General features: G+C 44.9%; 1 protein-coding gene and 2 long non-coding RNA genes across 3 annotated transcripts in view; 1 reads left to right on the top strand and 2 right to left on the bottom strand.

The window, feature by feature from the left end:
• LOC149350353 (uncharacterized) overlaps nucleotides 1–27,068 on the top strand; it is a 57,101-nt gene that overhangs the window by 20,908 nt on the left and 9,125 nt on the right. The gene's annotated exons all lie outside the window — the stretch shown is intronic.
• Nucleotides 10,740–17,195, bottom strand: LOC149350355 (uncharacterized). Its single transcript, XR_016290347.1, has 2 exons — nucleotides 15,489–17,195; nucleotides 10,740–10,848 (listed from the first exon to the last, which is right to left on the bottom strand). It is a non-coding gene; the product is annotated as an uncharacterized LOC149350355 (long non-coding RNA).
• Nucleotides 22,748–25,140, bottom strand: LOC149350354 (uncharacterized). The gene is made up of 2 exons (XR_016289444.1): nucleotides 24,304–25,140; nucleotides 22,748–22,928 (listed from the first exon to the last, which is right to left on the bottom strand). It is a non-coding gene; the product is annotated as an uncharacterized LOC149350354 (long non-coding RNA).

Genomic DNA, 27,068 nt, shown 5'->3' with positions numbered 1-27,068 from the left:
CTGTTTTTAGGGTTGTTCCTTGAGTCCTGCGCCTTTATATACTTTTCCCAGAATAAAATAACCAGCTGTTAGTCAGCGCTCGTGTCGTCTCCCGTCTTTCTTTTGTCGTGTTTACTGCGTTAATTAAGCATGAAAATTTGTTTAATGCGAGATGTTCTCACTTTACCCGTTTTACTTATTGTCCGCAGCAAAGACGAATTTACGGCAAGAGCCGCAAAATGAAATGAACTCGAAATTGATGAAAATCGGCTATGTATACGCTATAATCCACCTTATGAGGTGTAAGGCGAAAAGCCGGTGGATTTTCAATCTACAAGATCCTCCTGCTTGAGCAATTCGGGAGACCCCGTTGCGCGAGTAATAGGTCTCTTTTGAAGCTTGAGTCAGTTGGGACTTTCTCGTACGCAGTGTAATTACGGGGCCCCAAGATTGCCGACGCACGCGCCCTCTACGTTCCCGCGCATTGCTGAGAAAAGAAACTGCCATGTATCGGTACCTACATACAGACGGGCACCTTTCCGTCGCCCCGAAACCGACTTGCCAGTCACCCCTCCTTTACTAAATGGTAAGAAAATGTGCGAGAATCCCTCCACCGCCCATCTGCCGCCCAACGAGAGCCTCGTGGGAGCACAGGCTCTCCCTAACTTGCAGAACTTACCAAACATATTTTATTTAAATCACCTATTCGACATCAGCGCCGCCGCGGTGGCTCAGTGGCTATGGTGCTCGGCTGCTGGCCCAAAAGACGCGGGTTCGATCCCGGCCGCGGCGGCTAGAATTTCTTTGGAGGAGAAATTCTAGAGGCCCGTGTGCTGTGCGATGTCAGTGCACGTTAAAGAACCCCAGGTGGTCGAAATTTTCGGAGCCCTTCACTACGGCGTCTCTCGTAGCCTGAGTCGCTTTGGGACGTTAAACCCCACAAAACCAAAACCACAAAACCAAACTATTCGATATCACCTTTGTGACTCACGTTATATATTCCGAACCCATATACCTCAGTATCTTCAAAAACACAGCTAATCGTGGCTTCTCACTATAGTACAGTAAGAAATTACGAAATTGACTTATTATGATGTCGTCAACCTCCTCTCTTCTGATAAAATAGTATCATAAAAAACGCACGCTTGGATGGGTTGAGAACGCTTCGTTTTTGCACGGACACAAAATGTCAACAGCCCCGCCGCGGTGGCTCAGTGGTTACGGCACTCGGCTCCTGACCCGAAAGACGTGGGTTCGATCCCGGCCGCGGCGGACGAATTTCGATGAAGGCAAAATTCTAGAAGCTTGTGTACTGTGCGATGTCAGTGCACGTTAAAGGACCCCAGGTGGTCGAAATTCCCGCAGCCCTTCACTACGGCGTCTCTCATAGCCTGAGTCGCTTTTGGACGTTAAAATCCAATAAACCAAACCAAACCAAAGAAATTGGCAACATGTTTGTTGCGACGTTGAGCTGTGATCTGTTCTCGCTTCGGCGAGCGCGGCTTCGGCCGCTTCTATGTTTTTTGAGCAGCGTCCGCTCTGGCGGACGCAGTTGTTGCTGCGACGCGCGTCTCTTCTTTCCTGTTTCTCTTTGCTCTGATCTTTTAACTCTCCTCTGTCTGCACGATGGCAGCGGTGGTGGCTCGGCTGGAGCCAGTAGCAGGCCCGTGCAATTTCCTTTTCATCCTTCTCTCAGTCACAACAACAACAACAACGTTGAGCTGCAGCATTCTTGCAAGTCCAGCATTGTGCGAGGAAGGAGATATACTTGCACTACATTGAATGTTTGAGACTTTTCCTGGGGCGCTATCAAAGGGAACCTTTGCGTCAACAGAATTTTTTGCGCCCTTGATAGAGTGATAAAGAGTGGTTAATCTGGCGTGCACCATTTGTCCACCAATTTGTTTCATGCATTTATTTTCAAAACTACAAACAACCCCTTTCTGGCAGCTATGCTTTCTGGGCGTGATCACTAACGCATGCCAGCGAGCGCCTACATTTCCGCATTGCCCTTTTGATTATCCAGTATTTAATTTTTTTTTATTAGTGCATCTCCACCGTTGCCAAGAACCCGCCTTTCGTTCGTTGCTTATTTCCGTCGCTGCGAACAAGAATATGCGGATTCCAAAAAAAGAAAAGAAGCCGCACCAATTTATGCATCCTCCTTTTGGTAATACTAGTAGTAATATCGCAGGTTTAACGTGTCGAGTAGACAATAGAGAGATATAGCATATCGTTACCGTGTTTACGTTACCGTTTACCGGGCTCGGTTACCGTTTACCGGGCTCGGCTGGCGACATCTGCGCATGCGCGCCCATTACCGGGCCGGTAACACTTTACGGAAACTCTTCAGCTTTGCGGAAAGAGTTAGCGTTCGCTTGTAAACAAACATGGCGGCGCCCTGCTCTCCCGCTTCGGAATAAATGCATGTCACCGCTGGATTATTTGATGCGACAGCTCACTCAAATGGTAGCGGTTCGCTTTTATTTCGCATACTCTCACCCATACGTCGAGGTTTAAGTGACAACTAGCCCATGTTGTTGAGATAATTCTGTGATTTTCGAGCACTTAAGCTTAACTATCCGCGGCGCAAATTTTCCTTCCTCCAAGTGCGTAGCCAAGGAAGCAACAACACTGTAGCTTTTGTGCCAGCTTTAACATTTTTCTCTCTATTTTCATAGTTTTCTTCCTGGAAAAACAAAAACATTCTGGTAATGCTTGTCATATTCGCCACTAAATTCAGAAAAAAAAAAAAGTTTCTCCAGTACAGAGTTCAAGCGCTTTGACTTACTGTCACCAGATGGCGCCACTATGTTTACATCCAAGTCGTGCATCCAAACATCCAAAGAAGCGACGCTGCGCACGGCAAACAGAAGGTGTTGTAGCTGCGTTTTTACAGCATTCGCAACGCAGTAAGCGCAGCGTACACAAGCTTAGTGCGTTCTGTGTAGTAAACTTGTCTACTGGTCAGGGTACTTTTGAAGCCACTGAGCCGGCCGTTAGCAGAAAAGTAGTGAGCACGTCTTTATATACAGAGAAAAAGATGATTAAACAGCATGTAGCACCTCACTGCAAAGAAATGCTTTCAATGCATGCATATTTCTGTTTGTAATTAATGCTGGGGCTTCTACCATCATCATCATTCGTTTTCGCCTTACGGTAACTTGTTACGGGAGAGACCGGAGAGACGATATGCTAAAGCGTCTTCTAGCGTGCGCAGCGCTAACCGGAAACTCCGACGTCCGGTAACACGGTAAACGGTAACGTAAACACGGTAACGATATGCTATAACTCTCTATTGAGGCTATAGGATAGACGGTGTAGTGGAGGGCTTCAAATTAACGGAGATCAGCTGGGGATTTTCGGCGTGCGACAGAGCACGCTGGTTTTTGTATTTTTAGAATCAGCAGCCGAGCTCCACAGTAATTGAGCCATTTTTTTCTTTGTTGCCCTGCATCGTGAGGGGTTTTATTTAGAACCTGCTGACTGAGACAATGAGTGCCTACAAAAGTATATGTTGCACTACCCACTGCGGTGGCTCAGTGGTTACGGCGCTCGGTTACTTATTCGGTGTATCTGGGTTCGAACCCAGCCCCGGGGGACACGTTTCGACGGAGGCGAAGCGCAAAAGGCACCGTGTGCTGCGCGATGTCAGTTCACGTTAAAGGGCAACTGCGCCACTTTTTGAGAATATCGAGATACTCAAAGATTCAAATCTATATAGGCTGTAGGTAAAACATACTAAGTTTTTTTGCACTACCATTTAAAATAGTGACGTAATCGACGATTAAATTTTGCACTTTTCAAAACAATGGAGGAGCGCGGGGAAGTTTAGTGTGACGTCATGGAAGGTATGATTTCGAATTACCGCTTCCGTCAGCCACGCCCTGCCGTGCCTCGTTGGACGCGGCCAAACAACGTTCGGCGGGCTTTGCCTTCGGTGGCATTGTTTTTTTTCCTTCAAAGCAGGCGTTTATGCAGTGGAAACGTACCGATACCTTCGATGACGTCATCATGTGTCCCCCACTTAGCGTAGTACGCTGCAGAGAAGCTTGAAGGCCGTCCCAATTTTAATTGGTGATTACGTCAGCGTTTGAAATGCTAGGCCAAAAGGACTTCGCATACTTTACCTGGAAATTTCACACATTCGACCCTTTTTAGCTCGTCGATTTCTAAAACCTATGCAGTTGCTCTTTATTGAGGATCCCCAGCTGGTAGAAATTATTCCGGAGGCCTCCCCTACTGCACCTGTTTCTCTTTTTTCTTTCACTCCCACCTTCCTCCCTCTCTTACGGCACGGTCGAGGTGTCCATCAAGAAGTGAGACAGGTACTGCGCCATTTCCTTTCCTCAAAAACCACCATCACAACGTTGTTGGATCCTCGCGCTAATATTTCATCTCTTTGTGAGAAATGACGCAAATAAAAGAAAGGCATTCTCAATCAGTGCTTAAATGACTATGATGATGAAGAAAACGTTTATTAAAGCCACAATGCCTTAGTTGAAGGGAAGGCTTATCAGGTCCCTAGTCCTGGACGCTGTTGGTAAAAGCCGCTGTCCGTGCTCTGGCGACGAGGGCTCGTTGTTCCTCGAGGTCCGAGCTGGACAGGGCCGCCTCCCAGCCCTCCCGCGTTGGCTGATTTATGATGTCAATGCTGTCACTTTTCTTACAAGCCCATACCATGTGGTAGAAGTTTGCCTTCTGGCCACAAAATTTGCACTGTGCCGAAAAGGACTCGGGCTCAATGGCGTGAAGCGTAGCTGAATTATTGAAAGACAAAATTTGCAGCCTGCGAAGGTGACATTCCTCTGATTTACTGAGACCCTTAGCGGGCCTCGGGAGACACCCAGTTTTATTGCGTGTTTCTCCTTTCAAATGACGCCATAGATATTAGAACACATGGATCACCGTGTGGTATTCGCCTAGTGCCACTAAATAATTTAGAAACCAATTTTTTCATCTATGCTGTCCCGGTTTCATCAACCGAATAATGGCTGTGATGTGAATAAAGCTAAGAAAGGCTGTGATACGAAGGCTGTGAAAGAAAGGCTGTGATACGAAGAAAGCTAAAAACTGCCCCAGCACATATGAAAAAATTGGCTTACGAAACTTGTGTGCGGTCTTTACTTGAATATGCTTCAGTCGTCTGTGACCCGTACATGAAAAAGGACATAATGGTCCTTGAAAAATTCAATAGTAAAGCGGTTAGGTTTATATACCGAAAATACAAAAGGGAAGACTCTCCCTCGCAGTTAATGAGGTCAAATAACATTCCTACACTAGAAATCCGCCCAAAGATTAATAGATTGGTATTCTTCTTTAATAGTTTAACAGGTAAAAATAAACTGAAGCTTCCGGAGTGCATTAAGCGTCCTCTAGTGAGAAGGACTCGGAACGGTCATGAACATTCACTTACTCCCCTTTTCGCCAAAAATCCCAGTCTTAAATAGTTTTTTTCCCTAGAACAGTGCAAGATTGCAATTCTGTACCGGAATCTGTTTTTTCCACGGAAAATTTTTCTGATGCGTTAAATCGTCTACTTGCCTGCTAATATTGCTTATATGTTTGTTTTGTATCCGTGTGCTGCTAATATTGTATAAGTTTATTCTTTTGGTTTTATTCTTTTGGTATCCGTGTGCTGCTAATATTGAATAATTTTATTCTTTTGGTTATGTAACAATGTAAGTTCACTCCTTCTTAGGCCAAGCAGTGGACTGCAGTATTCTGAAATAAATAAATAAATAAATAAATAAATAAATAAATAAATAAATAAATAAACATTAGGTCACGTGAGGCACGGGAAAACTAATACAAACACTGATGCGTTGTTTTGACTCACTCTAGCACATAAATCAGCTGGCTTCAAGCTGGCTTCGAGACCTATAATCACAACGAAAGACGTATCAGCAGTTGTATTGCCATTTTATTGCACCTCACGTGACCTAATTTCCTCTACACGTCACAGCCATCGTTATGTTGGTGAAACCGAAACAGGGTCATGAAGAAATTCATATATAAATTATTTATTATGTGTTGGTGAAATACCACGCGGTGCTCCGTGTACACCAATGTCTAACGCATCGTTTGAAAGAAGAAAGCACGCAAGCAAAAATTTGGTGTCTATAGTCCTTCATTGAGTTAGAGCCGTGCTAACAATTTGATTAAAGATTTACGCAAATATGTAAAAGGGGAGGAATAATAGCTCAAGATTTCACATAAACCTGAAGTACAAAGAATTGGCGGTAGTACATTACAAAAGCGTCAATTAGGCATCTTCCCAGGCCCCAGACTTCCTGTAAGTTTGCTGTCGCATATAATGGGTACCATTATCGCACTTCCCAGCGCAGACAGCTACGGGTGGTTAAATCTATGCGCCAGATCATCTCATTTTGTCCGGAAACAAGAAATATGCCGAGATGCAAAAAAAATGGGGCTGAACCGGGTACCGAACCGGTTCGGAACGGTTCCTTTGAATCGTTCCGGTCCGGGTTCAGTTCCAAGATGGCGAAAAAATTATGGGTTCGGTTCGGTTCCGGTTCCGGGCGAAAATTCGGTTCCGGTTTAGGGTTCGGGTTCGGTTCCGGTTCGACACCCTGCATGAGATCTCTGAGCAAAGTTTTTAATGTCAGGTTGTTCAAATGGTATAGCAGTTGTAAAAATGCCGCAGCTGAAAATGTTATTCATGCTCCCTGATGGCTAGTACAACCCACCCAGTTTTTAATGCATAAGGAGAGTGGGCCTGTCTGCTCCTGGCTGAGTTGTGAAGAATGCTGCCATGCACTGCTCAAACCTCCTAAGTGTTCAACCTGGAGTTCAGTGCTGCTCTTGACACTTAAATGCAGCAATCAGCCTTCACTGCATGCGTTTGAGCACCTGGCCGTGCCAACAGTGACTTCTGGTGCAGCAGTGAGGACACGAAAAATTCTGCACTGTTTAGTTTTTGGTCTTCAATAGTGTCTTTAGCTCCAAAGCACGTAGTGGAGCTGTTGGCCACCAGTAATGGTTTCTGAGAGCAGTGAGGATGAACAAACGTATTGAAAAGCTCAAGTTCTTGACCTGGAATACAAAATTTAGGCTAATAAAATGTTCAAAATGGTGGCTGTGCCAGCAATGACTTCTGATTCACAATTCCAAGAGCCACTCGTAAAGGTGACAGAAACAGACAAGGCCAACAGTGCCTATAGTAGCATAGCAACAAAGCATATTTCACATCCATTAGAATGGTTTGCTGCATAATATATATCACCAAAGCTACTCGGACTGCTTCCAGAAGATTAGGAGTACCCACAGCCTGCAGTACAAGTTTTTTGGTGTTAAACAATATTTCAATGCTACATCTGTTTAATGTGCACATCTGCAGCTATCCACACCAATTATCTCGACTTGGCTTGTTATGTCACTGCATAGTACCACGTTTGACTATTGTTACAAAATACAGACAATTAAAGTTCTTTGTGCCTAATGAAGCTTGTAATTATTTTTCTTTAATGTAACCTAATGCACCATGCAAATTCAAAGCACGTGTGCATTTTTATTTCATAAAGTACTTTCTGTCACAACTCGTTATCACAGGACACCGGCACTATAAACACATGCCCAAAGGGCCCCAGAGCAATACCGTTCACACAATACACGAAGGGTGGCAAATGAAATGTACAAACTAACTGCACAGTTGAAAACACTACCATGAAGCACCAAAATCCGTATCCTCGGCGCTTCTTGACTATGACCACAGGCCAGAAAACCAAGGAAAAGCCGCTAAAAGAAAAACAATAAAACAGAAAACGAGAAAAAATATGGACTTGATCCCGACATGAATGAATACACTTGAGCCAGGCACGTACCAAAGGCGAATAGCTAGCTAGACGCTTTAAACAGTAAACAGTTCAAAATGGCATGGAGCTATAAAGCTAGGTTCTAATCTAAGAACAAAGCTAGCGCGCCTACTTTCTTTACAATATCGATCACCGCCCAAGTCATTTCTCTCCCCCCGGCGTTATCGGCGGCCGGTATTCACCCGAATATTGAAAACACACTACTGACGCAATCAACGAAAACCAAGAAATGGCAGTTATTTTATAACCTCCATCAGTTAATTATGGTCGCTGAAGCGTTGCAAGAAACGCATAAGAAGTAGCAACGAGCTATCACTGCCGCCGAATACGTGGGACCTAACGGAAACAAAGCATGAAAACGGGATTGCGAGTGGCACACGCAGACACACGAACAAGCGCGCACTTCACGCACAAGAAACGAAACAGTTGCACATCACGGCGCCGACCGCTGTGCAGTCCATGCCGAATCACTGGCGAACAACGGCGATGCTACCCTGTGAACAACGGCTGTCTCCTGACTGAGCCGAGCCCTACGCAGTAGACGAAAACGCCACAGTGATCGTTGGCACCCAGCACACAAATCACTCCACACAACACACAAACAAGGCTTTTCACCGAATTCCACCTTGGGGTATTCGTGGCCGGCACTAACGTCGGATTATGAGTGCTACGAGCGCAATGTGGCTGGCTTCGCCGACGAACGGACGCGACCAGCGGAGGCGGCCATTTTGGTAAAAGTCCGTGAGTGCCGTAAGCGCGGAGGACTCTCCCTGATCTAAACAGTGTGACGTCAAAAAGGTGTTCCCCGATGCGTATTTCCATTTCAGCGTACGTAGACGCATCGGCCGCTAGTTGCGCTGCTTGTCTGCAACGTCACATCCGGCGTTGTCATGACAACATTGAGACGCCGCTGTTCGCGCTTTGCTTGGGCATGGAGGAAGAATGTGCTTGGGAATGGCCGTTCGCGTCGTCTGTCAGCCGCTCAGGCCACTTCGGCTACTTCGTGCTCTCTGGCTTGCACGACTGCCTCTGTGACGCGTTCCTTCGTGTTTTTCTGTCTGGCTGGCACGAGTGCCTCAGTAACGCGTTCCTTATCGTTTAAAAGGAGATAGCGGGAGTACAGTAAGTGTTCAACGCCGTTCGCGTCTGTCAGCCGCTCAGGCCACTTCGTGCTCTCTGACTGGCACGACTGCCTCTGCGACGCGTTCCTTTTCGTTTACAAGGCGACAGCGGGAGCAAAGTAAGTGCATTAATAACACGTTCAACGACGAGGACCGCACGACTGCCAAGGATCGGAGTTTGCATGCTTCGTGCCACCAAAGAGTGCGGTGCTGGGATCGAGCAAGAAGACTTCAGTAGCGTGGCTTTTTGAGCTTGTTGGTACATAGTTCCAATACACTGTAGCGTAGCAAAAGACGAGGACACAAGAGACGAACACTACGAGCTCGTCTCTTGTGTCCTCGCCTTTTGCTGCGCTACGTATTGGAGCAAGACTTATCCATCCAAACACCTAGATATGTCTACAAGTAACCGCACATAATGATAAATGTCGAGTGGTCTATTATTTACTTCACCTCAACCATCGCGAAACTGGGAAGTTGTTCTTTAATCCCCTCCTTAACCTTGCTAATTCCTTGGAGTTCATTACATTGCTTATCTAAAGCAATCGCTGTGGATGCTGTTTACTGAACATAGTTGTGCTTGTCTTGGGCTCATCGAACTTTCCATTTGTGGTGGCACTGTTCAAGTGCACGTTCATTTGGTTCAACAGGCTTTCTGCTTTACTGAAATTCTGGTTGGTCAGCTTTATCTGTTCTCCTGTGGCATTCTATTACTCAACAGCCTTTGCCTTTACTCGTGCATATGGTGCTTTAAGCATGCGTAACGCCTGGAGATGTGGCCAAAAAAGCAATGGAGGATTCAGCTATCTTTGGACGAGTCAGTACTGTAAGGCTTGTAAAACAATAACTGTCTCAGCCCAAACCAATCAGTATAGTTGGCTTATTCTTAAGATGAGTGGAATAAGCATGTAAATGGTCAGGAGTCAACATCAGACACGAGCATCTGGAAAAGGAAGATTGTCACACAATTTGAATATGCCATTTGTTAGCAGGCATTATTACTCAGGGGCGTGCCTTGGGACATGCACTAAGAGGGCTGTTACCTTCCAACTTGAACATGTGTCTGGCATATTATGGACAAATGCGAGCTGTTGAACAGGTGCTGGGAGCTGCCACAATTGCTAAACTTTGCACATACATACAATAACGTAGACTTCTTTCCCGTGTGGCACTTTACAGAGCCGAAGTGTAACCAGAGAGCGTGCTCCTGTGTTCAAGTTGGCAGTGGATAACCCTGTACAGAAGAAAGTTGAGTTAGGTGGGAGCACAGGAAGTGCAATTTATATTTCAATTTTCAAAGACGCTATTGTCTGGTGGGACATCAGAAGAACTGCCAATTTTTACAGATGCACAGCAAGCCAGCCACTGCTTGTATGTGCATACATACTTTCACGGATTATCAAACTGTGTTCTATAGAACCACCGAGTTCTTACTGGGTTACCTGAAGTGTCTATATCCAAGCATGCATGAACCTGGAGCTTTGCTTTACTCACCTCACTTTCGGACTAGTCGCAATAACTGCTTTATAGGTTCTCACTATATGGCCAGTCATCATTCAATGAATTTGAGTATTCTTCTAACAGGCTCTCTCTCGCATCTTCACTTTGTATGCATACGTGTACAGCACAAAGGGTATAAACTAAGATGCATGGCATTCCTCGGCACCTCAAGGAAGCTTTTGTAGTTCTCCAAGGGTCAAGAAAGACTGACAAAATCTAAGACATGCATGACGTGCAAGAGCAAGATGTGCGCTGACACAATTTATCCAAAAACAAAACAATAAAAGAGATCTTCCAGCAGTACTGTATCTTTGAAAAGGTCTTTATTCTGGACGTTACTATTGCAGACACATCAAGTAGTGATGAAATTATTCCTGAAAGGAAGTTGTCTGCTGCTTGAAATACAAGTACGTCTGGAAAAGAAAATGAACAGTACAGTGAGCCACAGTCAACATTTATCCATACCTGTGAATAAGACTTCACCATGTTAGCCTTAGTGCACGTTAAATACCCTCTGGGGATAATATTTTGGTGACGATGCAAATCCGCTGTAGAACCATAAAGCATGCTTACATGCTTACCGCGTTCTTGTCCGATATTACGGTTTTTTCCATCTGTATATACCTTTTTTTCGGTTTGCCCCCCTCACCCACTGCTCTTCGGGGCCTGTGAGGTACTAATAAATAAATAAATATCTGCACTGTCTTGGCGTCAATACTTTTGCATTTTGAGAAGGTGACATTTGGTCCCTTTTATTACACGAACGATGGGATTGTCATTCACAAATGAAACACACGATTACTTTAGCACCAAGTACAGTACTGCCATCAAAGAAGGAATGGGATGGTAGGTCTAAATATGCCCTTTCAAGACTTTTAGCCTGTTCTACAGAAAGCATTTCTACAAGTTGGGAAGACAAAAGAGTACTCTGCAGGCTCACAAATGTCTGGAGGAGAAAGCCTATCCACAACCGTTTTTCTTCGCACTTAAAGCAGTCCAGCAGCATGTGGGAATTTTTAAATGAGTAGGGACCGCAAATTTCGGCCCATTTGTTCACACTTTGAAATAAAACTATAGCTCAATTGGTTATATCATGCTGTTTCAGCAGCTGCAGGAGTTGAGATAATGCTAAAAACTAGATCAAACGCTACTTTGCGAGCTTTTGTTCCAACTCTTTTGCCTGCCTGCCCCAAAAATCGGCAAGACAACAAATGAAGAGGCAGCACATCACTTTCCTAAGCTTCTTGTAGTCTTAAGTCTCAAATGATCTCGGTAACCATAGCCAACAGGCGGCCCGTGAAACTGAAATGTGAGCTGGCTGTGAACTGTGAACCAGGCTGAGGCGAATCTCCTGTCGTGATGTGTGTTCGCTGATAACCTGTACACTCTAAAGAGCTAGCAGCCAACTGAGGCTTTGAATACAGTTGAGCCTACTTATAACGAACCTGACAGTCACACAGATTGCGTTCATTGTATCTGAAATCTGCACTAAGTGGACTTACCTTATTACAGTCAAAAGACAATGTCAGATAAAAGTAGCGTTTCATTTTTTGAAAAGTGCACTGTGCATGTTTGTTCCCTCAGAGCAGATCCTATCAAGCCAATTTTCTAAGCTCGGTCATATGCTTCTGGCCGAGGCCCTTCTGGCTGTGGACAAACCGCTTTAGGGATGCGATAAGTGCTTGAGGTGTTCACAGCCAGTGGCGGAGGGCATAGAACTTAGCCTTCAAACCTTGACCAAGACATAAGGGCCTAGCAACGAAGCTACTACAAGGTATGTCCAAGCAGAATGTCCAGTGTACCTTTAACTGCTCGCTCCAGCAATGCATTGGCCCCCAAATTACACCACCCCACAGCTACTAGGATTTTGATGCAATGTTTGCGCGAAAGTGCAGCCACTTAGACCTAAAACCAGGCAGGCACTTGCATTTTACCTAAAAGCCATCAGCTCATGTCAGATTTCAGCCTCTGTTAATTGCTGTACACTGCCCACTAGACCCCAGAGTGACGCAGACTGCCTGTGGTCTATGCGCTATCTGCATATGGAAGCACTGCTGCAGTCAGAGATTCGACTGAGCGGACAGCACAATTGCAGCATGACGGAGTAAGCCATCAAGGCGTACCTTGTGACTGGTATTCAAACTTCTCAGATTGCTCTCATTAGTTGATCACCGGCCATGTGCAATAATTTATTTTCAACACTGCCCCTATTTCGTGCTTACAACATTTCTTGTTATGCTCTACACTTTTCCCAGCTAGCATAATCAACTGCCCTTCTAGTGTGTCGTGTCGGGGCACACTTTGCCAGTGGTTAACTGCCGATTGAAAGTGTATTTTTTTTGTGTGTGTGTTTTTGCAAGGGGGAAGGGGGCAACAGTGCAGCTGGGAGATGATCTTTGATTGCCATGCTGGCTAGAAGTGCAGTTTTCAAATCTGAGGGTGAATTTTAAGGGGCACCTCCTTGTTTGTTATAAAACCAAGTGGTGCGGCCACGGTTGTTCGTTTTATATGACATGCAATGCCATAGCCCTAATACATTTTTTTGACGGTAGTTCTAACTTTGTTGGTAATAAGCGAGCATTTGTTTTAACTGTGGATGTTATAAGTGGGCTCAATTGTATGCTGTTTAAACATACTTTCATTACAAAAACTACCAGTAAAATCTATCGAGAACATTTACAGCGTTTCTAGTGGAGTGTTTTTTAGCCTGCAAATGCAAGGTTGTAAAAGCAACAAACCAGCAGCTAAGCTGCAATTCTGTAGCCATCTTCCTTGCCTTCATCTACATGCCTGTTAGATTCATTCTTTTTTTTTTTAAGCTCTATCCCTACAACTGCAGCTTTGTAATTAACGCTAGTGATACTTTACGGGATGCCTCTCTTAAGACATAGATCTTGATGACTAGAAAAGATACAAGGAATACTGAATTGCAATTCTATGCCATGTCCACCAACGGCTTTTACATGCGGGTAATGAAAACCTTGTGAGAGGTTGGTGTTCTGCTGTGGTGAGCTGCAGTCACCAGAGGACAACACTTCCGTCAGTGTTTCACACTGGCATACATAACCATCATGGTCTCCATTTTAAGCACAAGCAACTTTCTCCATCTTTCCGAGTTCTACTGGATGGCATGAATTTTTTCTGCTGCAGGCACGGCTCATATCAGTGCTGTCATCAGTGCTATTACATCTGGTTTTAGTTGTCTGAGGCAGAGCCACAAAACAGTTCCACCAAGGAATGGGTCCTTTAGGTTCTTATCAATTCTTTTACCCAAACTTATTTCTACAAGCATATTTATTACCAAATTAGGAACAAAATACTTCATGCTCTGACACCACCATTGCTATGGTAGATGCATGGTAGGCATGACTTGTTAGTGCAGTTTAGTAAAGTGCTTTTCCTTTAAGTGATTCCAAATTTTGCATTTCTGCACACCATGCAATAAATGTGATAGCACTGAACATCATCAGCAATAAAGTGCAAGAACCTAATATGAAATCAAATCTTTTGCAAGACAGACTTCTGGGTCACTGCCAAAAAGGGGTCAAGGTTGACATGTCTGGTTGTGATCACCTCGAAATTTTCCAAGTGGGCGACGCGTCTCCTTAGGCGGTTATTGCGTATTTTCAGCAGCAGCTGCCTAACTTCACTGCTACACCTTATATAAACAAGATGCTAGGGGCGCAGACAAAGAGCTCAAACAAGTGCTTCAATGTGTGCCTATGCACCCGTACAAGATTTCAAACAGTGTTAATTGGAATATACTGGCAGCAATATACCAAAGCAATTGCACTTTATAAAAAAAAATGAAGTGAATGCAGCAGACAGAAGAAGCAAGAAACCCAAAAATTTGAGACTAATGCAAGGAATTTAGTAATGATCGCAAGAAATAACTCAGCACTTGGCATCTGTAAATACATCTGAACACCTTTACAACAAATGCATACACAAAATGACTTTTCTAACGAAGGATTTCTGACGTCCGGGCTGAATTCCTGTCTTTCATATGTACTGTGAATATCTTTATAGTGAACACCGCTACAACAAATCTACCTGTACAATGAAGAAATTCAGCTATCCCTGATGGCTGATTTATTGCTTTACAATCAGCATACACAGCAATGCTGCCACTGGCCTAGTCGACACCTCAAAAGACTACGCACTTCGCAGAAGCCATGGTAACAGCCACACCAACGGAAAGAAAAAAGATGCGCAGAGCGCCGAATGGCAGAACTTTCTGACCACAGTACTAGCGTTACTACCAGCAAAAAAAGCAAAACCAGAAACTTCGATCTTCATGCTCCCTCTTGGTGCTGGTGCTAAGTAAGCTAGTGAGCTGTAGGGAACAAGTGAGCTAGTGAGGACATCCACTGCCTAGCGGCACGCATCTCGCAGCCAGTACATACTGAGTGGGTCCGATGGACCTGCTCAGTTCTCAAAGCCCACCTGTTGATCCCAGGGTCATCAATGCCTCGGCTATTAATATGGACGACACTACCATTTTTTTTGTCAAGAAAGGAACACCTCTTGTGCCAAAAACGTGGTCTTATCCTGTGCGGTAATCCTCCTCCGCAGAGGAGGTTGTGCTTCGGAGGATCTGGGTCGGGGCTGCCCTCACTACAGCTGTGACTCGGAAATGGCCTGTTTCGAGATCTCCTTCCTTGACTTGGGTGTCCAATATGTGAATGCAAAGACATATTGTTGATGAGGATTGTAATAAACTCCCTTGCAAATAGTTGGAACAAAATAGCAAAGAGTGGAACTGTGCATATGACATTAGTAAGCATGGGTAATAGGATGGAAATTGCCAGCACTGAATAAATAATTTGCAATGGATTTTCTTTTGTCCTGCGGCTTCCATTCCAGGCTGCCGAACGAAGGTTCTGTCGCCATAGGTGTGTATGAAATCAAATGACGTATACAAAAACTGCAATATAATCACTGCTTTGTATATTTAATACCTGTAAACTTATGCTAAGCTGCTTAAGAAGCCAGAATGACAGCAACTGGAGAAGGAGCAGTTTTTGTGGGCCTTACGTGATCTTATACTCACTTGTGACGTTGCAACCATTGTTCGGCAACCTGAAACCAATACAGAAACTGTGTGGCAAGGGAAATTCAATTACAAATTATTTACTGAGCGTAGGCAAATTTCGTGCAGTGATTCATGTTTACTGATGCCTTACACAAGTCCAAAGCACAAATACAGTAAGAAAAATTTGATGTGATGTGTGTATCAAGGCCATCCACGAATAAATCACTCAAGACATGAGTTGGAATTTTTATGATGACCAGGTTAGGAACAAACGCTTTCATATTAGCAATGGTTCAGCACTGAGCACAAGAAAACTGTTCACCAAATAAGGTGGCGAACCATCTCGTACTGAAAATAGCACCAGGGCTGTTTTTCACTAGGAGGACTGAATGGTTACACCTGCCTCAATTTGAAGTAACCTCTTCGAGCACTTTGGCGGAATTGCTGACAGCATGACATGTGAACAGTGAAAATTTTCAATCCTTTTTTTTAATGTGAGAGGCCTGTCATTCACAATGGCATCGAGACAGAGGAGCCATTGTAGTGTTCACTTGCCACATTTAAACAACGCAGGAAATGAGCTTCTTGAACAGCCTCAGTACAATCACTGATGTCATTCAACGCCAATGCTCTAGCTGAACGCAGCCACAGTGTTGGCCAAGACGCACACAGCTTTGCGCGAACACCTTACTCGAGTAAGGCCCAGCCGATCGGCTGGGCCTTTCTCTGCGTTGATTGCCACATTTTACTGTAACATTAGTATGGCTGTTCGGCATCGGAAAGTCCAGCTTCACAGCGGAAAATGATCGGTAACCTGCTACTTCTGCTCACCTCAACTAGCAAATGACACCAGCGTCCTCATTGACTGCTTCACAGTGTAAATAAAGTCGGCAATGTGCGCTCGGACTTTAGGCTGGTTTTTCTAGCAGTGTCGGGCTGGCCCCAGTAACCTGCCAAGTCCAGACTGCAGGCCTGCTAATACTGCTTGTCAGCATGTTTCTGAGCTGTGTGCAAATAAAAAAAAAATGCATACAAATATACGGCAATGCAGGTCTCCCGAGCCCCTCAAAGACTTCCTTTCGCACGAACAGGCGTATTACAATTACCAGCTTCACGGGGGCTTCTTGTACCTGGTCTGCAGAGAGGAGATTAGCTGTTCTTTTCAAGTAACGAAAATCATTACCTTGCATATCTTATCGTCAACATCACCGGCTAGACAACTCGCTGCACAAGTTCACCGCAATCCGGCCATTCGTTGCCACAGGCTCCTCTTGCATCTGCTCGTCAAAAGGTTCGCTGTAGCTGAATGCAGGCACGACTGTCAATTCGAGAAACCGAAGCGATGCGGACTGCAGGACTCGAAATGCTAAAGCAGCCGAGAGCAAAAACCGCCGAAAGAAGTCGCACGCTTTCGAATCCACGACGAATTTTAAACCTTTCTGCAACATTAGCGCAGGCCGCAGTAACGCCATCTGGTGTTGAAATGTGAAAATATTTTATGCGCTGTGATTCCCACTTAGCAAAGCAAAGCTAGTACCATTGCTAATGCAGTCCAGCCAGGGCCTATTTTTTTAGGTAACTTAACCGAGCAATGTTTTTAATAACATCATGTGGAGTTATTTCGCACCTTTCTGCCACCCACCGAAACGGCTACATTTGACTATGACTGCCTTAGCTTGAACATCCAAATCAAGCCGATCCACAGTCGGCGGAGTCTTGTTTGAGTTAAAATCAAAAATAGAGGAAGTTTATCCCTCATTCGTTCTGCTTTTGGCGCGAGGAGGCAAAGCGAATATCACGTGTGTTATTTAAAGGCAAAGAATATGCCTAAAAACCCAATAACACTGACGAATTCTCACCGAAGCAGGTGACTTGGGCGCCGCCATCTTGACAAAGCTATTTTCATAGCTTAAGAGCACGCGCGCTAAATTCGAAAGAGAGCGTACGTAACGCGAACGTACATACGTAAAATCTAAATTCAGGCGTATACAAAGCAAACTTACAACGTTACAAACTTCATAAACGAAACCAAAACATGACCTCGCTCGTTTCTTTTTTTAAATCCAAAAAGTTTAAAAGCATTTAAACACGATCCGAAATCAAAACAGCCGTGTGCTGCTGTTGCATTTATAAATATACCGGGAGTTTCAGCGAACACTTTCAAAAAATTTTATAGATAGACTTTTTGGGGGAAATATGGCTTTTACGGCACAGTATTACCAGTGTTGGCGAACACCAGAAAACTGGTGAATCGTCGTGAGTAGTAAGCTAGTTAACGACTTTTCTTAACTAGCTCACCTAGGCGCCTAATTGCAGTTAGAGATTTATAGCTGGTCTTTAGTAACAGCCACATCAGTTTTTAGAAATCAGAAAACGCGATTACTCTTGGCACTGTCGCTCAACAAAATTTGGCTTTTTCGACTAGTTACATGCACTGTAGCAGTTGCTTTACCTCCATGCTTTCGAAAGCCCGTGGTATTTTCGCACGATGCAGCCAGATTTTGCCAAGTCACGACAGCGAGGGTAACCTCGATTTCGAAACTCTAAAAACTGATATAGCTATTACTGACGACCAGCTACAAATCTCTAATTGCAACTAGGTGCCTAACTCTACTAGTTACAGAGGTAATTATTAAAAATTAGTTAACCAGCTCACGACTTCAGACAAAACACCACTTTTCTGGTGTCTGCCAACACTGGTAACACTGTGCCGCAAAATTTTTACTCCAAAAAGCATATTTATAAAAATTTTCGAAAGTGTCCGCTGAAACACTTGGTATGTTTCAACATGAAAAAGAAAACAAAGCGAAGAAGTATACAAAGCAAACTCACGTACGAATCTCATAAACGACACCGAAACACTACTTCACGCGATTTTATTTCCTGCGCTCTTCTGAGCTTGGTCTTGTCTCCAATGCTATATGTCCGCGCTGGTAGTTCACGGACTTGCTGCCTGCGGTGGTTGACGACACAGCACTTCACAGTGCTGAATTGTAGCTCTCCTCGTGGAAAACAATGGCGGAGGCGGCTACCTTAGATTGTGTAGAAGACCTCGAGTCCTCTATACCTGATGTGAAAGTGTTCCGCTCCAACTTGCAACATGCCGCAGATGCTGACCACTGGATGCAGTTGTACAGCGCTCAAATCAACACTTGTTGAATCACTGAAAATGTGTGCACAAACAGCACACCGTAAGACTGTATTTTGCATTTGTGCACTTGGTTCTTTCACAAGTGAGAAACTGCGTAAAGTGAGCGCACTAACCTAGCCTATAGCTTTGTTTCATCTGTTTGCCAATGTGATAAACAGTGATCACAGAACAACAAAATCTGCAGCCTCAAACGGGGGTTGGCTTGGATACAAATGCCCCTGAAGACCCTCCAGAGGATAATGAAAGATTACTTCGAGGCGAATTGTGATTGAGCCAATTTTTGTGTGCGTGTGAAACATAACGATAAATGTTTGATCTTTTTGTTTCATTTCTTTTGCGACTTGTGTAATTAGTGACCATAACAATCACGCCACGATCATTTAGTCGCATGATAGGCTGCTTATTGCCATCAGTTAATTAATTCTGTCTAGAGTACACCTTACTGACATGCCAAACTGCTTTTTTAGGGTAGAAATGGTTATAGCAACGTAATAGTTACAATGAAGAAATTCTGATTCCCCTGTAATGATGAGGTTTGATTGTATGAGTATATGAGAGAAATTCTGCCAAGTCGAGCACTCGAGCATTAAGAAGTGCAGTAAAAAGAGTTTGGAACATTTAAACACCATCACCCAGTTGTTGGTGCATTGACTTCCTTAAGCAGAGAATGACAATGCAAGGCGGATGGAAAGAAATCAATGTTACACATTTACTCAGCTGTTATTTCGTTCCTACCAGGAATTTGTGACGGAACAGCGCAAAACACCGGGACAAGAGACAAGCGCTGACTTACAACTTTCATTCTACCAGGAATGAAAGCATTGCCTCTACCTCTCAGCGAAGGATAATGGGTGCTCATGGTAATACAGCTTCTCATGTGATAATGCCGTTCCTGAATGCTTGTGCGTGCCTGCTGTTTTTAAGGCTTGAAGATGTTTTGAAATTTGAGTCTGGTTACAACTCAGATAATGCCATTCCTGAACGTTTGTGCGTGCCTGCTGTTTTTAATGGTTTGAAGATATGTTTTCAAATCTAAGTTTGGTTACAACTTAGATTTTGTGCACTTTGTTTGGTTTATGGTTGATTATGTCACATGTTGATGCTGCATGAATTTGTACATTAACACTCAGTATTACCTGCAAAGCTCTAATGGTAAGCCTATGATGGTTCACAGCTTCTAGCAACACAGCATGCTACTACTTATGGCCTCAATTATCCTGGCTGGCAGGTGAACGACAGGTGCAACCAATGTGGCAACATAGACCACAATGACATACTTCCTCTGGCATCACATCGTCTCCATGCAGATATCTGCACACAAAAACGAAATTTTTGGTTTATTGTCCATAGTCCATGAATGCTTTAACATGTTCTGTGTGCTCCATCATTCGTATAGTCTTCACACTTAAACATTTTAGAGAGCGCTGATATTTATATTTACCACAAAGCACGGTGAACCATTCTGTGCTGCCCCACACGCTGAATGATTACCGGCGTTTTCTGAATTAGGCACACACGGCGGAGCCCGTTTCAATGTGAGGTCAATCGTAAACTTCTGACTCCCAAGAATGAATGATGCAACAACCTACAACTTCGGGCTGCAAAGAAAACAAAGCACACGGAAGACCAAAATTCTCATAGTAGCAAAGATCAAGACAAGAGTACTTGTCAAGGAGAGGCTACGATACAGGCGTGTGACTAAATCTGCCTTGAGCTAAAATAGGAGAAGGGAAACTTCGTCTGCTCAGGCTAGTCAGCCACGTGGAAGGAAGGAAAACCTCAAAGACGGCATGAAATGAGAGAAACACGAAGAAATTATATGATCATGGCAGGTGTCATTTCACTATTATACCTGTTTTCGAAAATTTATCTGCGCCTGTGTGTTCCAGGGATGACAACACATTACCTCGGCGTAACACATTTTTGACCAGAGGGTAGTCAAAGGCTCTTTAAAGTGATGCAAAGGATTGTGGAAAAGCAACGTGCAACAAGCTAAATACAGATGTTTCAGTCAGAGTGAAACAGGGCCAAGAGTCAAACTCCCCAGGTCAGAAATCAGCTTTTCATGTAATTATGTTTGCAACAACCCCTTCTGATCAGTATAAAATTGCAATACATGGCAGTGAAGCTCTTTCAGAATTGTGAAATTCAGTGAAACAAGTTTACTGTAAATGTCCACAACTGAACTGCTATAGCCGACAATTATCATGGTACCGAAGCATTAGTCAGTGTCATCAAAAATGTAAGAAGCCATGGGTGTGATGCAAAAAGAATGCAGTGCCTTACTCAGGTAGGCTGTTGATACCTTTGCCGACTAACTGATGCTGAAATACTTCAGCACTGCAAATACAAAGCAATGCAGAGAGCTTTTAAGACGTGTTATGCACCACTTTTGTAGCTGGAGATGACTGAATTGAATGAAGAAACTCATTACAGCCATCAGTGCACACACCATCAGCAGCTGCCTTGATTGTCATGTACAGAACAGGTAGGGAAGCTTTTTTCTCTAGTAGCAGGGACAATACAACTTTCATCAAATGTAACAAAGCACTGGAAGTCAAATGCAAATAAGAATAAAAAAATAGTGGCTAATGCTTGAAAAGCTGGGAGAATGTGCTGCCAGAGGAGAAAACAGGTTATAACAGCGCTGGCATCAGAACCATATTTGCTAGAAATTTATTCCAGAAGGAGCTTGATGGAGAGATATTCTAATAATGACTTGTAGCACTGACAATCAAGATGTTTCACAAAACGATTAACACCTATAATAAGACTGATAACACCTGAACGAAGACATTGTGGAAGATGTGCCACCAACTCCAGAAAAGTACTTGACCTGGAGACATTTACTTTCCCTACCTGAAGCAGATGCCTTCACACACTGTATGCACAAAAGATGAAATGACAACAGAAAGTGGTGACCAGAATGGTGAGCTATAACAAAAGGTGGCCTCCTCACCACAAGAACTCCCAGCTCACTCTCTTCTTTTCTAGTAGCCATCTACTTTTCCGATAAATGCTCCTCCCTTCAAGCACCTCACAAGTCCTCAGCTGTGGTCTCTTCCCAAGATGCTGAAACCTTTTTCACTGGAGGCTCACCGGAGTTAGTTTCGCACTTTACATAATTATCATTGGCTCTGCCTAGTGCAGGTCATACTGAGGAGAATACACACGCCCTTCCTTTCATTCTGTTTTGATGTGTGGTATGCCTACCTTCATACCACATCTCTACTTTCTATACTGAAATACATTTGAGTTTTAATTTTTTTTGCAGAGGAGGAGTCACTAAGTTACTATAAAAATTCTATTTGCCCTGTGCTGGTTTTCTTGTGCACAGTGGTGTAAAGTGATTAACTGTTACATGCCTGATGTTTAAGTGTTTGTATTGACATTCTTTGGTATGTATGTATTGGTATGGATTTGGTACACTACCACATCTTTTACCACAACTGCAAGTGAATGTCATCATGGCATGCACATTTGAGCTATCATACAAAACAAATGACATCTATATTAGCACATCACCAAACAAGAATGGCCTGCGAATAACAGTAAATAAAGATAAGCAAACATTCCAAAGCACCAAAAGCCTTGCTATATGCTGAGTCCGAGTAGCAGCTCTACAGCAGCCCAACAGATCCAAAATGTAGTGGTCATGCCTGGCCACCTATGAATGCTCTCTGCCAGGTCTGGCACTGGATACATGCGGCCCCTCCACAGGAGCTAGAATCGGATAACTATTGGGGTTGTGCCTCAAAATGCTCAATGACAACATTCCTCTAATCTCAATTATTTACGCAATTGTTGCATGCACTTTATGACAAGTACAGCTTGGCATGTGTAAGGCTGCGCATGACTAGGGTAGCCTAAGTGTCAACACCTAGGTGGGGGTTTATTCGGGGTTTATCGAAAAACATGTCCAGGAAATACACTAGGTAAAGTGCACTGTGGCCATATCAGTTTTTCACACACATAAAAATCGAATTCCTTAGAAAGGAGACTATCAAACATTCTAAATACAAAAGTAAAAATAGCCAAAGCAGGCAATCTTTGGTTGCAATAAGTGTTGCTGCCAAACTGCCACAAACGACTGAAGTGGATCAAGAAAATTACCAAAACAAAAAAATGACCCGGCAGCAGTAATATTTATTGCATATGGCTGTACTTATACTCAGCAACAATGGCCCAAAATGAATAGAAATGGTTTGAAAGGCTTTGCAAGAATCTAAGGTTCATGAAATGATAAGTCTTGAAATCACCTCTTCTCAACCCTGTACTTGTGTTGCCGCAATAGGAAGTGTCATTTCCTGCAAGTAAAAAAAAACAAGCTGAGTGCAGTTACTCGGCATCCATAGCATTTGCAATTGAGGCAATGTAGTACTGTGAGAGCAGACATTGCAGAGAAACAAGCCACAGGCAGAGGAGATAGAGGACACCTTGAGAGTAACCTGCAGCACATTTCATTCTTTTAACAGAGCTACTCAAGGCTCACAGGTCACCTGTCTATCAATGAAATAATTTGTCTGTGGACCCAACTTGCTCCTCGCATAGAATCAATCCAAAGAAAGGCAAAACATTTATCTAAGCCGCACTTTTCTGCAGCAATTTAAACAAGCAGCATCTGTTAGCACATGGACAATGTTAGTACCATGAATGGTTGGTGCTTACCACCTCGTAACCAATGCACGCACTCATTTTGTGAGTCCACACATAATGTACACAAACTGGGCCAGTCAGTTGTGCTGTTTTCTGGCAGGTAAGCACCTAAGTCTGCTTACGTGGAGCAATGTGAAAGCATGTGTTTTGAGTAAAGGAAAGCTTCTTTAGAAAAGGAAAGGGCGCAGTAGCTCTCTACTCTCGTCATCTCGGCGGACACTTCAACCGCACCTTAAGGGAAAATGTAGCCTCAGGAAGCGTGCAGTTGAAGGTGCATATGTCATCGGCCCGAACCCCTGTCACAAGCTAGCCACCAACCCGACTAAAACACTAAAATTAAAGCCACGGTTGTGTATATACAAGACGTCTTACTTGCCTATAGGTGACATCTACTTAAACGAATGCAATTTTAAATAAATTAATGGAATTAGCATATCATATAACAAAACCTGCTGTGGGCTACCACTGAGTATGAATATCTCCAGATGGTTAAGAGCAGTATCATCAAATCACCTTGTGCACAAATGTAAACCACCTGCCATTTATATATCTGCACATGCAATAGCCAGCGTGTGTTTATTTGCAGCTAATGTACAAGATTAATTTTTCCGCATGCAGACATGTCTAGGCTAAATTGCTTACATTCTCCCCTCACTAAAAACACTTTCTTTTTCTAACCAGCTGGGAGAAATGTATTGGGTCCAAATGAATGATTTGATGAATGACTCAATGGTAGTTTTTTTATGGGGGGAGGCCGGTAGCTATGTTCAGACTTCCAAAGCTACGATCGTACACACCCTCCTGTGGTAAGTACTGCTAAAGCCACCTTATCCATAATCCATTGTATTATTTCTTAACACAGGAATAGCTCACTAAACAGAAACGTGTTGCTTCTAGCAAGAGCGGTAATCTGTCGTTACCCCTGCCAGTTTTATTCAGGGCAAATGCACTGTTCTCCTCCTTGCATCGGATCAGAAGTTAACCGCGATACACAGTCATGGTATAAAGTATGAAGTTCCAACCAACCTTTAGCAACAAACGGTTGTCACTCAACCGCAGAATAGTAGACGAGCCACATCGCTCCTCGCAGCAGCCTGTGAAACGGCATCTCCCTCGCTTGTCCCATTTCTCCGCTTCTGGAGGCACGCCGAAGTGGAGGGCTTCAGAACAGAAGTTATCTTTTGCCGAAACGAGAGTGCAGGGCAAACTGGCTCTGCGCACAAAAAGGGTAAGCAAAGCGAAGGTAGCGAAGGCGCCGAGTGGCCCGATCGACTGCGAGCACGCGAGCAGCGGCGTCTCAATGTTGTCATGACAACGCCGGATGTGACGTTGCAGACAAGCAGCGCAACTAGCGGCCGATGCGTCTACGTACGCTGAAATGGAAATACGCTTCCCCGATGGGCAAAATCGTCGACTTTCGGTTCTGAACCGGTTTTGCTGGTGACGAGCGCTCCCCCACCACCTTTGTTCCCTATTCGAAACGCCTCACATCCTTTCTTCTCCCGGTGTGAGCCTTCTCGGTACGGCGCATGTTTTGCCCATCGGACCAGAAACACGTGCGCTGATGACGTTGGCCGGGAGAGGTCTATTGGCTGCAGGGGGTCCTTTGATGGGGGAAAGCTGCTCTGTTCAACTGTGTCCGACTGTCATAAGGCTTTCGTCTTAAAACTCCCCGAGCCTCCATAAGCTGCCCTCCAAAGATCCGCCCCAGCCGAGAGCATCGCCCAATGGGAACATCTGTTGCTGCGCCCCGCTATGAGGTTGTGCTGATAAATAACGGCTGCGCGCGTACTCTCGAGAACATTGGGATTCTTCGATTAACCGCGCTAACCGCGCTCGGGCAGCCCGCTGGTGGCCCGCAAGTTCGTCTCTGACAGGAAAACGCATCATGGTCACGTGGGCTGGCGGCCACCGGAACCAGCCTGCCGACAATCACGGCGGCAAGCAATTCGCGGATCACGGAGGGCAGATGCTCTCTCTAGCTTCGCGTTCTGCGTCTCATTGCTACACTCCTGTACGGTAGAAATAGGCTGCTTGGTATCGAAAACAACGACTTGCAGTTATTGAGGGCTGCGTGCCGCAGACTGCAGAACAAGCAGCTGATCAAGCTCGCACTCGTATACGCCGCCGCGGTGGCTCAGCGCGGTTATGGTGCTCGGCTGCTGACCCGAAAGACGTGGGTTCGATCCCGGCCGCGGCGGTTGAATTTCTTTGGAGGAGAAATTCTAGGGGCCCGTGTACTGTGCGATGTCAGTGCACGTTAAAGAACCCCAGGTGGTCGAAATTTCCGGAGCCCTCCACTACGCCGTCTCCGCTTTGGGACGTTAAACCCCATAAACCAAACCAAACCCTATACATCGGCGACAACAACGCGAGCGTGTGCCTTCGGTGCACAGTGTACTGTGTAAGCTTCAAGAAATCATCAAAAGCATGCGATGAGCAATCGCAATCTAACGTGTTTCTGTCGACACCACATAGGACGGAAAAACTGCCCGTGCGTTGTTTATCAAACGACAAGCCGTACTCTCGGATTATTGCGTGTTTGCTTACTACGCAGTAAGTATATATGACTGGTATGACCGCCGACGATCGACCCTGCATGGTGGACTCTGCTGTGGTCGTTGCGATTTCTACGCTCATAACCTGCTTCCTGTAAGCTGTAAGCAGAAAAGAATCGGGATACGTTTCGTTCAACTGTAGTCTGTCGGCCGCCGGCTTTCGCTGCGGGCAAGGAACTCAATCTCGACAAAAGCGCATATCAGCTTGTTGAACGTCCACCTAGAACAAGCGGGTGCACTGTATAAATTTAGCTGCGTATCGTTTCTGTAATAATACAGCTTTATAGCAGAGAACTGGCACTGGAATGAAAGGCGCTACAATAAAGCCCTGCGTGTCGGCGCCTCACGTTCCGCGTGTGTTTGCATGACGATCAGCTCATTTTTATCTCTCTCTTTTTTTAATGAGCCAAACGCGAGGAGATGCATGGCTGCGGTACTTCTCAGATATTTTGAGCATATGTGGCAGATGGCCCGAGCATGAAGCTGTACAACAGAATCAGCACTTGGTCGGCGCGACAACTGTGTGGCCACATATATGCCCGCAGAGATGCCTCGAGCAATGTGCTCGTGAGGGCTGTTAATAAAGGACATGTTTCAGTCAAGCGTTTTTCAAAGCATATCCATTTTTGCACTGCGCGGATTCCATGTTCCGAGTACGCGTCAGACGCGTACTCGGAACTGGAATCCGGCTGCTCTCGTGAAAGGCCTCGAACACCATCGCAATATCAGCCGGGCGCACGAAATTAACAGCCGAAATATTTTGGGAATCAGAAGTATGCGATCGTAATATGAAGCGAGCAATTGTGCTTGCGAGGTGGTGAGACGATCGAAATATGATCGCGCATACGCACGCAAAACATATCAATAAACAGCGAGAACTACCGCAAAAGGTGCCATTGCAGGCGACACAGTCGATATGCACCGTGGCCTAGTCGAAACAAACGCCTGCATCGCGCAAAACATCGCATGAAGAACCGCGGTCCTTCTAGTCCATATAAAAATGGCCCCGCGAGCTTCCCGCTACCATACACCTCTCTGTCGTCTGCTAGCTGCCCGAGCGCTGCCAGCACAAAATCGTCCTGGCGAGTCTGGCCGCCGGCTGGCAGCCCGAAACCGCCCAGCCAGAGAAAAACGAACGCGTACCGGGCAGCCACCGGAAGTGGGAGGAGCAACCCGAGAAAATCGAGTGCCTGGCGCCGCGCTCGGGCAGCCCGCAAGCAACCCGCGGGCTGC

This window comes from Amblyomma mixtum, chromosome 3, assembly GCF_055824585.1.
Source record: "Amblyomma mixtum isolate Tamu chromosome 3, ASM5582458v1, whole genome shotgun sequence".
Classification (NCBI taxonomy): Eukaryota; Metazoa; Arthropoda; class Arachnida; order Ixodida; family Ixodidae; genus Amblyomma; species Amblyomma mixtum.
This window is presented reverse-complemented; position numbering and strand designations above follow the sequence as displayed.